We start from the raw sequence: 13,837 nt of genomic DNA, 5'->3' as shown, positions 1-13,837 counted from the left end.
TGTAGGTTGGGAGGGACCATCTACATCTATGAAAATATTTATTCTAGAGATGATCTAGAACATGACGATGTTCTTCAAATATCTTGTTTTGTGTAAGCCCAAGATGTCAACTAGTTGGGAGAAGGCCAGGACTTGGGAGGGAGGACAAAGGAGAATTTCCCTACAGTCAAAGGTTGGCCTGATGTGGAACAGTCTGACTTAGGTCGATGTGGTTGTACCTGGGGCAGATTAACCCTGGGATGGGGGGTGGGAGTTCAGAGGAGGTTACACTGAATGACCTGGAAGGTCCCACCCCCCCAGGAGGTCTATGGCCTGTGACGTGGGCCCGGGTTGTATGTGAGGTTGGGAAAGCCACTGCACTATAATTAAACATGTGCTTCTGGACGGCAGGCTGCTGCGGGGTGTGCTGGGTCCACCACTTCCTTGTTAGATTATCTAAGCCTCAGTTTCTGCAGGTTGGGGCTAAGGGCAGCATTTACTTTACAGGGTCTTACTAAGACTCAGAGGGGATAATCTATGGAAAGTGTTTAGCACTGACCGTGCATGGAAGTGTGCAATAGATGAGGCCCCTGCTATTGACAGCGGTATTAGAATTAGCATTGTGACTGACAGTAACAGGATTCTTTTTTTTTCTTTTTCTTGTGGCAGAGACTCACTCTGTCACTATGGGTAGAGTGCCATGGTGTCCTACTCATAGCAACTTCAAACTCTTGGGGTTGAGCAACCCTCTTGCCTCAGCCTCCTGAGTAGTTGAGACTACAGGTGCCCACCATAATGCCTGGACCGGTGGCAACAGGATTCCTGACGATCCTCCTGCACTTTGTATCAGCGTTAGGACACGTGTGTTCGTTTTCTGAGAGCGTGGCATGTCATGGAAAACACATCCCAGCTTGCCCTGTTTATTCTAGCTGGGAGCATCTAGCAGCAGTGGGGGGCGGGGTGCTCCAGGGACTAACTGAGCCACCTCCTCATAGGAGCCTCCCACGGGCAGGCAGAGTCACATGTGGTCACTGGTCACTTACGCAAAATGCTGCCAGCCTTCACATGTGCAGGAGGTGGCAGGAGGGTAGCCCGTGCTGTGTATACCTTGTGGATGCTGTGTGGTGGGGCAGTTGGCTTGGAAGGCTCCCCGTGCCCAGCAGCAGAGCTGTGGCCAGGTATGTGCAGTGTGCCCTGACAGCCCTCCTTCAAAGGGAGTAGCCAGACCCTGGAGAGAGGTGCACTCTCGGTGGCCCGTAAGAACAGAAAACACGAGTCCAGTCTGGTATAGGTGCCATCCCAGAAGCTGGAGAGGGAGCTGCATGAGATCCAGAAACCACTAGATCCACAAACAAACGCACTTTGTGGGATAGTCCTGAGAAGTCCTCCCTTCAAGCTTCTGTCACCCAGGGAACTGGACATTTGTGTGGGTCCTTCTCTCCAGCCTGGGTCTTCACAGTCCTCAGCCATGTGACTTCTGCCATGCTGGGCTCAGAAGCAAGGGCTCAGGCTGGCTGCTGTGCCTTTGCTCAGGCTATTTCCACTGCCTGGACCATCCTCCTCTGTTCTTTTTGTGATCAAAACCCAGCACATTCTTCTACGTCAGCGTACAGCAATGGAATTGGTCTTAGAGATTTGCAGCTAGATATAGTGAGTGAAAGAACTGAACAGTATTGGAAGGTGGAGCGATAGACTCCTCTCAGGAAGCACTTGATAGGTGCCAGGATGGAGAAGATACCTTATTTCTCCCTCCCAGCAACTATTTATTGAGCAATGTATATTCTAGGCCAGGGATCCTCAAACTTTTTAAACAGGAGCCAGTTCACTGTCTCTCAGACCATTGGAGGGTGGGACTGCAGGCCCCAGGACAGTCAGCTGCTCAGTAGGACAGGCAGCGGCGGCAAAAGCACCCGACGGGCCAGATAGATGTCCTAGGTGGGCCGCATGTGGCCCACAGGCCGTAGTTTGAGGACACCTGTTCTAGGCACCGTGTCAGATATTGGATACAAGGTGAGCACAAGCTGTAATCCTGACATAACTTAGTGAGTGCGTATGGAGGGCAGGGAGGGAAAGAGGATGAGACATTATTCAAGTTAATGCACAAACTTATACAAGTGCACGAACATGTATATGTGTGTGTATAAAAACAAGGGTCCTGTTTTGTGTGATGTGGGATGGTGGTTAAGGAAGGCTTCATCTGAGGAAGTGTCCATTGAGTTGACTATCAAGGATCAATGGCAGTTGTTAGGTAAAAGGGAGCAGAAGAGGGTCCCTTGCGAGAGAATGGCATGTGCAAAGGCCCTGAGGCCTTGCAGCTGAGCAGGGTCAGACCAGGGCTACAGATCAGATGCCCAGAAAAGTAGACTTGTTTGCCCCCTGCCAGTCTTTTTAGTCGTAAGGCCTGTGCCCCTTGTCCCCACACCATGGGGTTTCAGGTAAATTACCCAACCTCTGTCTTCTTGCTCTTTGCCCTCATTTCAGGGGTACCCTCAACCCAGCCTTGAGAGACCCTGATCCCAGCCAGCATGTAAATAGATTTACAAATCCAGACTTCACCGCTGGACAAGATTCTTAGATGTTGTAAGAGTTGTCAGGAGTTAACTGTAACCTTCTCATCATCTATGCCGTATCCAAATCCTCTGATGATTCAGCCTAGGGCATTTTCCCTTTCTCTGCCTTCCCAATGCATTTGACTTGTCAGCTGAGTGTTTCAGATTTGCTACATGTTGAGTAGCAGAAAGACGATTAGCTTCACTGCCAGGCATATTTGGATTTAATTCCTAGCTGGGTGACCTCTGACAAGTTTCTTAACTATCCTGAGTCTGGTTTTATTTTTATACCCAGTGAAAATAATGCTACATATTTTGCATGTGAATCAGAAGGATTAGATACACTGTTTGTAAGGTGTGTCTATCTGCCTTGTAGGCTATTATCTGCCTCCTGACACAGTGCCTGGCACAGTAGGCACTCGAGAAGTATTCACTGAACAATAAGAGGTCCAGGCACTGTGCATTGCATAGAGAAGGTATTTATGGGGCAGGTAGTCTTTTTTATTTCTACATCAAGGACACCATCTCCAGATCACACTGCCAGGCTAGGGCAAGGTTGTTTAGAAATAAGAAATAACTGGGGTTGGCTTTATAATTCTGTCACTACCCACTTTGACCAAAGAGGGCAGCAGCTAGCATTCTTTACCTATTTATTTTATATCAAATAGAGGTCTTCTTAAAAGGATATTGGCTCTAATCGTTCCTCCACACCTTCAGAGTTAGCTATTCTTCATACCTGTGTTAGGCTTTGAAGACCTATAGTTTGGGCTTGTTTTTCTCATACCTGTGTCTGCCTGGAGCGTCTACTAGCTGGGTACTGTGGTTGTGAGCTGGCAGGAGTGAGGCGTTCTGAGTAAGCCTGGGCAGGAAACACTTGCTTTTAATGGGACCCTCTGAGCAATGTCCACTGGGTGTTTACAACCTTCCTGGATGAAGCTCATGAAAGCTAGAGGTGAGAGCAGCCTAGACTATCTTCAAAGCCGCCCAAAGGGTAAGTTCTAGGTATCCCCGGGTGTCCTTGGCATCTGTGCTGTATATAAACTCCGGAGACAGAGCAGACATTGCTGCTTGTTCAGACCACAGCGAAGTCTCCTGCCCGGTCTTAGTGCATTTTGGAAGCAAATTTGCTGTTGGTCTGCAAAGGCCGCCTCTGCAGGTCTGGTGTGCAAAGGTGGCTTAACAATGGCCCTGCCCCTAGACCTATCCCAGGGTCCTGTGGCCCTCCCAGCACACAAAATCCCAATTAGGAGAAAAATAAAATGCTATAGACAGCTCCTGAGATGGTGCCAGCTGTTCTCATTTCACAAATGACCCGACCTGAAAGCTGGAAGCTCTGAGAACTGTTCGAGGGCACAGCATTTTTCTGGGCACTGCTTCAAAGGGGCTGTAGCTGAAGACCACACTGCTATTCTGGTGGCCACTTGTGCGGGATAAAGTTTCCCATGGGCCCCTGGGGAGGGGCTGGAGCAGGCACAGCGGGTGGGGAGGGGTAGTCTGAGCCCCCGGGCCAAGTCCATCTGACCCCTCGAGTGAGCTTGAACTTTGGAGAGGTCAGTGTGCAGCCTGGACTCTGTGTCTCACCAGAACATGGCACAGGCGACCAGCCACAATACCGAGGCATAGCTGGGTGAAGGGTATGAGAGGAGGGAGGGTACATAAGGAGATGGAGGTCCATCTGAGCTTAACTATGAAGATTAGAAATGGGACGAGAGGCTTGGCGCCTGTAGCTCAAGCGGCTAAGGCACCAGCCACATACACCAGAGCTGGCAGGTTCGAATCCTACCAAACAGCAATGACAGCTACAACCAAGAAATGGCTGGGTGTTGTGGCGGGCACCTATGGTCCCAGCTACTTGGGAGGCCAAGGCAAGAGAATTGCTTGGGCCCAGGAGTTGGAGGTTGCTGTGAGCTGTGATGCCACAGCACTCTACTACCCAGGGTGACAGCTTGAAGCTCTGTCTCCAAAAAAAAAGAACAGAAAAGAAAAGAAAGAAATGGATGAGAATTAGAATGAGACCGTTGTGGATCTGAGACAAACTGGGGCAGGCAAGACTTAGGCTTGTTTCTAAGGGTTTCTTGAGGGCTTGGGGACCTCCTATCAGCTGACTGTTCTTACACCCATGGGGAATGAGCCATCCTAAGGGCTGGGAGCAGGAACAGGGTGATAAGTCACCATCACTGGCCTTGAGAAGAAGCCACCTGAGAAATGGCACTGCCCCATGTTCAAGCAAGACCCAGCATACACTGCTGGGCATCCTCACCCACCTCACCTTCCTCTGCCACTTGTTGCAGCCCTGCTCTCTGTCACTCCCGCCTCCAGGCCCCTGCCCTGTGCTCCTTCCTCTACCAGAGGCTCTGTCCTTTCTCTTGGCTGAACGAGGAGACTTGTCCTCCCCCCAGCACCACCAGCCTGGCAAGGTGTGCCTGCTGCACGCTCCTGGCTCCCCCTGGACCATGACCACCTGCCTTCCTGTCTCACAGTTGAATAAGGTTCTTAAAGGTAGGAAGCACTGTGTCTGCCTGCTTACTGCTGAATCCCCAAGACATGGCCCGTGTCTGGGACACACCATTCCTCCAATACTTCTGAATAAATAGTGAATGAGTAAATAAATTAATTTGAAGTACCTCTGATGGAAGAACAATGAAAACAACAACAGCAGCAAAATAAAACTGAAACAAATCAAACAAGCAAACAACAAATACGCTGGCAGAGAGGGGTACAGGATGGGGAGATGAGGCCTGAAGAAACGGCGTGCCCTGCTTGTCACATTTCCCAAGGGCCACTGCAGAGGGCCAGGGGCCTGCAGTGGGCGGCAACTGTAGGAAGGAGAGCCCTGGGGGGACTCTCTGGGGCTAATTTTGTTGTTGCCACCGACTCCCTTCAAGATGTTGAGGCTTGGGTTGGTTGAAACTGGGTGATCTCCTAACAGGGACATCAACTAAACTGGGGTCTCCCATAGTAGGGTCCCAGGACTAATCTCTTTGGGCGTGAATCTTCCACAGTGGGGAACAGAGTCCCTCTCTGGCCTTTCAGCTCCCACACTTACTTGCCTCCTCCTTTTCTGGGTAACCTTTAGGAACCAGGACTCCTGACCCACCACTACTAGAGGCTAAACAGGAAACTGTCCTTGTCTTCCTTTCTCGTATTACCTTTGATCCCCTCCCACAGCCTCATTCATTCACTCATTCAACAAACAATTTTGGGAACCCCACATTCTGGGCACCCTGCCAGGTGCCGGAGTCCCAGATGTAGTCCCTGCCATCTGGTAATTAGTAATGCCAGTGAGCACCCAAGGAACTGATCATTCAAGAAGGACATGTGCGGGAAGAAAGACAGGGACACTGAGCCGTGAAGAGAGGCAGATCAGCTTGGCCTGCTGGGTGGAAGGCTTCCTGGAGGAGGGAACATTTCAGCTGGGTGGGTCTTGCAGGAAGACACATGTGTGGGCAGGTGCACGGGGAGGAAGTGATTCTCACTGAGGTGGGAGGCATCTCACAACAAGTCAGTCTAGTGTGGGGTTACTACTGGCTGGGAGTTGGGAGCTTGGAGTGGCAGGACTTAGGGTAGAGTCCCAACCCTGGAGGGCCACATATGTACCTTTGAGCCATGCAGAATCATCCTGTAGTTATTGGGAACCCAGGAAGGGCTTAGGTGGGGCTGTGAGTGAGGTCTGTGGATCCCATTTGTTCCTGAGAGAATATGGGGGATTTATGGGAGAAGGACCACATTTCCACTGTCTGTCTTTGGGGCATTGACATTCCCATCCAACAGCCTTGTGCAGTAAAAGCCCCAATGAGGACAGTCACCTTACTGAACCCTTGGAAACCCAGACCACAGAAACACCACCACCCTTCTAAGGGTGAGGTCCTTGCTCCCAGGCAACTCAGCCAGAATCCAGGAACCAGCCAGCCCACAGACTTTTGCCCTGACCTGAGCCAAATGGTGCATCTCTTTCTCCCAAACTGTTGGTGGCCCCAGGAAGAAATTAAGAGTAGCTGACTTTAAAAGCAGTTAGATTAGAAATTAAGCGCCTTAACCCCAAGTCTAGGCATGTGCCTAGCTAGTGACGCTTACATTTTATCTTTTAATAGTTTAAAATTGAGGTCATCACTTAAAACATGAAAGCGGGAGTAGAATGCAGATTGTTTTGTGTTCTTTCTGGGTAATCTCAGAGTTGCAGGCAACTTGACCTTTCTGGGCCTGCGCTCCCTTCCCTCCCTTCCCTGCCCTCTCTGGCCCCTTCATTTCATACACAACAGACGTCAGCGGGGGCCCTGAGTATTTCCTGAACTGCTGAAGCAGAAAGCCAGAGCAACTGCGCTTACAAGGTGGGGAGAGCCAGGCCCGCACACATCCCTCCTCCCCTTCCCGAGAGATGGGGGACAGAGCATCCCCAGGACAGGCTTGCCCGAGGGACCCCAGAACACAAGGCAGGCACTGAGAAACAGGAGTCTCTGGGCAGGGAGGTTTTAATATCCTCCTGTTTTAATAGCTTTCCCTGAGATGGAAACTTGGGTTGAAATGATTTGCAGCTTTCCAGATTTTTTGAGTGTGTGTGTATTTGGATTTATTTTTAGCCACAGGCGTTCATTTCTTGCCAAAAAACCTGCTTAAATAAAACCAAGATTAATATTTTTACTTAACGGAAAGAGTTAGTCAGGACAGGCTTTGAACTGGAGACTCCTTATCTTGATTGGGAATGCATTTTCAAACGGCTTGGCCTTGGCTTTGACATCAACAAAAAGGGCCTTTGAAACTGACAAGAGAGAAGGGTCCTCAGGGGACCAGGGAAGGATGCAGGAAGAGCCTATTTGTGAAACATCTCTGAGGAGAGCTCCTCCTAAGCCAGGCTGCCTGCTCCCCCACCCAACGCTGATCTCTAGGGTCATCCTCCTGGCTGGAAGGGCGAGATGTGGGCTCTGGCCTTGCCCCTTCCAGCTGCTAGCCTTACTGGTTTCCGGAATTCTGCTTGCTCTGGATTTAGAGTCAGGAAACTGAGGCTCTTCCACGGGATAGCTGAGACCCAGCTCTGATGTCACCTCCAGGGGGTTCTCCAACGTCCCTCCCCCTAGACGGGCTTCACCTCCTCTTCAAGCCATGCTGGCTCTTTATTCTTGCCCACAGTGCTATACCATAGTTCAGTGCCACTGCTGGTCTCTCTGACCTCTGGCCTCCAAGTTCCCGGGGGCCTCATTTATCTCCATGTTTGTAAGCCCAGCACAGGACTCAGTAATGATTGTTGAACAGATGTTCATCTGGCCCTATGAACTGAGAATTGCTATTATCCTCTTTTGATTGCATAAGACTCAGAAAGACTTGGTCATATGCCAGCCCTTACACAGGAGAGTTACTTATCTGCTTTTTAATTGCCCTCGGTGCATGTGGCACTCAATACATGAAATCACATTTAGCTTCAGGTATTCAGCAAACACATATTAGGAGCCTCTGGTCACTCTGCCTACAGCACTTGGTAAGATAAGGAACCTGCCCTCTGGAGGCTTATATTCCCGTGGGGAGAGATGATGGATAAAGAAGTGAATATATAACAGGTCAGGTGCTGGCCAGGGCCAGATGGAGGCCCAAGAAGCTGGTAAGAGGTTGAGGGCCTGCAGGGTAGGGAGGGATGTGCGGGCTCAGGGAAGGCCCCTTGCCCAGGTAATGTCTGAAACAAATGAAGGAGTGTCAAGTCAAGGAAGAGTGTCCCAGCTGTGTCATGAGGGCAAGTTTGGAGCCCTGGGATGCTGGTGTGGAGCACCATTTCCCGAGATGGAGAAGGCCATTGGGAAGCCTGTTATCAGGAGCTCCCTGGTGGAGGGTTGAATTTGAGATGTCTTATTAGACTTGAGGAGTAAATGTAGATGAAATATGGACATTCAGATATATGAGTTAAAGATCATGGGGGCTCGAAGTTGGAGGTGGCAGAAGTGTGGGAGATGTCAGATGATGTGGATACCCATAAGCTGGATGGAAACAGGGGAGGCCTGAGAACCTGAGGGCATGGAGAGGGCTGTGGGTGACCTTGCCCAGAGCTGCCAGAGTAGAGTGGGGGAAGGGCTGAGGTCACCGTAGGAAGCCTTCACAGCTGGCACTTAACCCCCCACAACTTAGACACAGGGGAGCAACTTGCCCAAGGTCACAAAGGGATGGGGCAGAGACTTCATCCAGACCCATGAGCTCTGGGTTTTCTGGATCTGAACTTGCAACTTCTGAGTCTTTTTAGAGGGCTTTGGTGGGGGTAGGGAGCTTGGGGTTGTGGCCACCAACATTCTGGGCACCAGAGGGACCCAGATGGTGTCAGGGCAGGCTCCTCGGGGTTCTTCTCTCCACCAGTAAATCTTAAGGCCCTTTCCTCCAGGGCAGACAGCCTCATTGGGTCCCCAGAGAGGCAGCAGATGTTTGAGGAGGACCTTGAAAAGCATCACGACAGCAAGGTGATAGAGACCCCTGGGACAAGGAAATGCTGAATCACAAGAGTCTTTCTGGGTCCCCCTTGCTGTTTCCCTCTGATTAGTAAATTTCAGAATCTGGGAAGGGTCACCCCCAGCAGTATAACAGTGTATCATCTGCTTAGCTTCAGGGCCAGAGTGCCCTTTTACAGAGACGTTATCTCCTTTAATTAATCAGCCTCATTAACCTCAGACCCCCCAGGGTTGTGAGAAACCTTAGGGATCCTGTGGTTTTGTGGTTTCTAAGTTATTTCTTTTTTTTCCATGAAAGCCTTGTGGGGGGGCAGTGTGCTAAACAGATGATAGATTGTAGTGCTGCTGCCCGGATCACAGTGGATTCTTACTGCTGATCAGAGGACATGCGTGAGTGAGCAGGAAGGGTGATAGTGGAGTGGTTAAGGGGATGCAGGACTTGCAGAGGCCTTATTAGAGGTCCACCTCTGATCCATCCTCCTCTGTGGCCCTCACAGGGCTGATCATGGAGAGGGGAAAGAAAAATTATCAACTGTTCGGCAATCAGTAGGAAGCCCATACAAAGGGCTTTCCTCCCTCTGACATCCTGTGGGGATGAAGTGACTGGCAGACAAGCTGGATTGCAGGGATCCCCCCCCCCCCCCGCCCTTTGTGGTGTGCTTCCAGGGGGCGGGCATGATTCTAACACTTCCAGATCCCTCTTTTCCTCCAAGTCCAGGCTTTTCTATCTACTGAGCTCCTGCCTGCTTGGGCTCCCATCAGAAGAGCAGCCCCTTCTCTGGGGTTGACACTGAGAGTGACTTCTGCTACCATCATTCTAAACATCATTCCTTAAATCAGGACAGTCCTTCCACAGGGCCTTTAGAGAGACAGGAACGGTCAGGTGTTTATGTGTGTGTGTGTGTGTGTGTGTGGTGGCAATGGTAGCACCCTGCCCGCTAGGTCACTGAATCAACTCCCGTGTCATGGAGAGATTTCACTGCCATGGCCCATCTGCCAAGAACCTGGAGTGTTACATTAGTACCCCTTAACTAATTGAGGGATCCTTGAGACCCAAGCATTGTCCATCAGCTGGGGGTAGAAAGATCTGGGTTGGTTGACAGTGGTTGGATGGGGGATGGAAGGAGAGGGAGCGGGGCAGGGCCAGCTCCGGGGTGTCTTGATGTCCCGCTCTGAGTGTGCTGATGTACAGCAGATGTGCAGTTTCTGGAGACACACTGGTAAGCTGTACTGGAAACTGAATCCCATCTGCCACTGCAATCCTTCTTTGTTCAAAATTTGCTGTGGTCCACACTGTGGGAGCTGGAGGTAAGGAGAGGCAGCACAGATATATTTTTAGAAAGGATGAGCCTTACTTGCTTAGTTTGTATAAGCTTTTGCCAATCTTCTGTCTAGGGCAATATTTGAAGGAAGAAAAGATAACTCTGTAGAGATATACCTTCATACCTGGATTGTCAGGTATCTCACGCATTTAAGAGGGCCGCACGTGTATTCGTAGATCTGTTTGCCAATTATTTAAGCTCACACATCCTGTTTAGTTTCTTCTTGGATACTTTTAAGTTAAAATACCATTTATGTCTTAATTAATCTCTTCCTTGTTCCCACTTTTGGCCTCCACACTCCAGGAGCCCCACGTTCCCTTCCCAAGAGCAAAGGCGACTACAGAGGGATAAGAGAGGCTCAGAGGCTGAGCCCATCCCTCCTTCTCCAGCTGGTGCTTCTGTCTTTCGGAGATTAATCCTTTGGCCATGAACTTGTAAACCTCGTCTCCTGGCTAGGCTGCAATCAGTGGAAGCAGGAAATGGGACTTCTGTGTCTTGTTGGTACCCCACCCCCACCCCCTGCACCCAACCCGATGTTCCTGACACCAAGCTAGTTCACGCCCATGGTGGTTTAGCTGCCAGAGGACACTGGGTAGACAGTGTGGAGGCCCTGCTCCAACATGGGCAGGAATAAAGAAAACCTGTGTCCCCTTGGCCCATCTGTAAAGCTGGCTGCTAGCCGCTGCGACAAGGTGGAGGGAACGGCCAGACGTGCTGCCAGCTCCCAGTTTGGAAACTGTCTTCTGTTGTTGTTGGACAACCATGACCTCCCCCACCTCCCTTGTTCCCTGTGGCCCCTGGGCCAGTGAATGCCTCAGGAGAGCCCTGATTGCCAAACGGGAAAGGACAAAATAGCACACTTTTAAATTACAGGGGAGAGAGGGAAGCAAATAAAGACATTAATTCAAAAACCAAATAGGAGGATTGCGGATTGGCCAGTGATGTTACTTTGGAAGGACTTTGGGAATTTATTTGGGAGGGCAGATGTTGTTTAATTTTAGCTCAAATTACCGAAGTTTTTGTGTTTGTAAAGCAAAACACTGCCGCGGTCTCTACCCTGGGCCATCTCCGCTTCGGTCTTTCTAGACCATGACCACGATCTTGTTTGGCTGGCCCTGAGGCCACTCTTGGGTTACAGGTGGGCGGTGAGATGGGACAGGTCCTGTGATGGAGTAGGCGTCCCCGCCTATGCATACAACCCCTCCTTCACTTGTTCTGACCACTTCATTCGTCCTCCCCACCGCTCTCTGAAATTTTGCAAGGTCAGATATTTTGATGAGGGTGCGTTTCTTCTCATCCTAAACAGAACTCCCAGGCCTCAGCATACAGCACATGTTAGAAGCCTGAAATCCACCAAGTTGGACAGATAACAACAGAAGTCATGCAGGTGGTGACAGTACTGATAGTGTGGCTTGGGATGGGCTTGGGGGGGCTTGGGATGGGCTCACACACTGTTCTCAGGGCTTGTAGTTAACCCTCACATCAATTTTACGAGGCACTGTTATCATCAGTCTTATTTTATAGGTTAGAAAAGTAAGGCACAGAGAGGTTCAGTGACTTCCCAAAGATCACACAGCTTCAGACTGGGATTTGAACCCAGACAGTCGGGCTCCAGAGCCCAGACCCTTCAATTCTATGCCACGGTGCTGCTCCACTAGTAATAAGTACATCACTTATAAGCCTTGTGAGAAGCATGGGGCTGAGAAAGCCGGAGGGATTTAGGAGGAAAGTGCCCTGGTGAGACAACACAGTCGTGGTGGAATTCCAATGAAGCTTCCTGACTACAAAAGCTTACTCTTTTCATTAAACTATCCTCAGCTGAAAAGGTTCCAAACTCAGGCCATTTCAGGGTAAGGAAGGAGTTGGCTGGCTGTAGTTGCAGAAGCTTCCAGAAGTACCCAGCTTTATGGGACAGGTCTGCTTATGACATCTTACGTCTAAATCAAGTCGAGCCATTTTTGAGCCAGGATGTTGCTATTTAAAGGAATCCCTTTTGCCTACCCCTGCCCTGCCCCCAAGGCCGAGACTCACTCCCTAGTTTACCTTCTGTGTTAATGAAGCAGAGAAGATGGGGCCAAATCAATTCAGGAAGAATCAACAGCAAAGTCCTGGCAGACATGCCTCTGCCCAACAGTGAAGCTGTTACAACCTGCCTGTGGGAGTTCATATAGAGGAAGTCGTCCCAGGGGCCTCCGGGAGGATGGCTGGCAGCCGAGGATGCTGCTGCAGAGCGAGACACAGAGGTGGACGCAGAGTCTTGAGGGAGGCTGGCCTGGGAGCTGGCCAACCTCTTGTTTTTTACAGCAGACTTGGAAACAGCCACTCGCCTCCTCCTAATGTGAACCGCCTCAGCTAAAGAGCTAACGCTGCCAAAGGACTCCGTGTTTTGCCATCCCTGGCAAGAAAGGTCTGAAGGGCCCATTGATTCATTGAGTCCTGACTTCATGTCTGATTGGAAGGGTAGGATCCAAGCCCATTTGGGGAGAAACAGGACAGAATCCAGTAGGTATGGGGACATAGGGGATTGGTTCTCAGGAAAGGTCTTTTTGAAAGAAAAAGATTAGAGTCAAGGAACTGGAGAACACAGTGGGGCCTCCACGCTGGGGAGGGATAATGGAGCTCCCTGTGTGTGTGTGTGTGTGTGTGTGTGAAGGATATTCTGTTTAAACAAGCATTTATTGAACATCTGCTCCTTTGGGGCCTAAATGAAACTTGAAATAGGAAAGAGCAACAGGATCTCAGAGCTAGCAGAGTTCCGTTTGCATGGTCTGCGGGAGCAAGACGCGTTCCACTCCAGCCATGCTAGCAGGGGGGCCTCCAGCCCCCCTCAGTGGAGACACTTTCCTACAGCAGGCCCCCTCCCTTCTGTAGCCAAGTTCTTCTTATTAAATGGTTTTCTTTCTTGGGTTGAGCCCATGAATGTTATACTTTCTGTTTCCAAGATGTATCCATTTGCTCCTCTGTGAGCCAGTTTTCCCCAACTCCAAGGCAGCTTTTGGGTGCTGCTTCTCCACATAAACTAGGAGAAGACACAGTCTCAGCCTCTGGTAATCTTGAAGTCAGTTCCTCTTGGTGGGATCCTGCTGCACGAGTCAACGCCTCTCTTTCTGGCCACAGTGCCCTGAGTCTGATTATTTTCATACTTAGAGTCAACAGGTATTTACTGAGCAAGTCCTTTCTGCCAGCCCTTGTAGAGGAAGATTGCCTAAGATCTTTTGTTTAATTCTCATTCCAACTCCAGGATGGGGGGGGGAGTTATACCCTCTTTACAGATGAGAAAATTGAGGCTCGGGAAGAAGCAGCAGCTTCACTTCTAGATCAGTTTCCTCATCTAAATAATGTGGGTGCTGATACTGCCTTTGGAAGACAGTTGAGAGGAGCAAATAAGTGAAATATACAATTGCACATAGTAGGTGTGCAAGAAGTGCGGGCTGTTTTGATTGTGACAGTCCTTCCGTGGTCAACCCATTGCAGTTTTGGTGGTGCTGGCGATGATGATGATATTAAGAACATTTATCAAAAGTAAACTGTATCCAAGATAGTGTCAAGCGTTTTTCATCCATTATCT

General features: G+C 50.1%; 1 protein-coding gene across 1 annotated transcript in view; it reads left to right on the top strand.

Annotated features, from left to right (window-relative positions):
* The window catches only part of TIMP3 (TIMP metallopeptidase inhibitor 3), a 56,212-nt gene that overhangs the window by 29,804 nt on the left and 12,571 nt on the right, over positions 1-13,837 (top strand). The window lies entirely within an intron of this gene.

The sequence above is a fragment of the Otolemur garnettii genome, unplaced genomic scaffold (genome assembly GCF_000181295.1).
Source record: "Otolemur garnettii isolate 467f Iridium unplaced genomic scaffold, OtoGar3 scaffold00007, whole genome shotgun sequence".
NCBI classification, from domain to species: domain Eukaryota; kingdom Metazoa; phylum Chordata; class Mammalia; order Primates; family Galagidae; genus Otolemur; species Otolemur garnettii.
The sequence above is the reverse complement of the archived record's forward strand: the minus strand, read 5'-3'. Positions and strand labels throughout refer to the sequence as shown.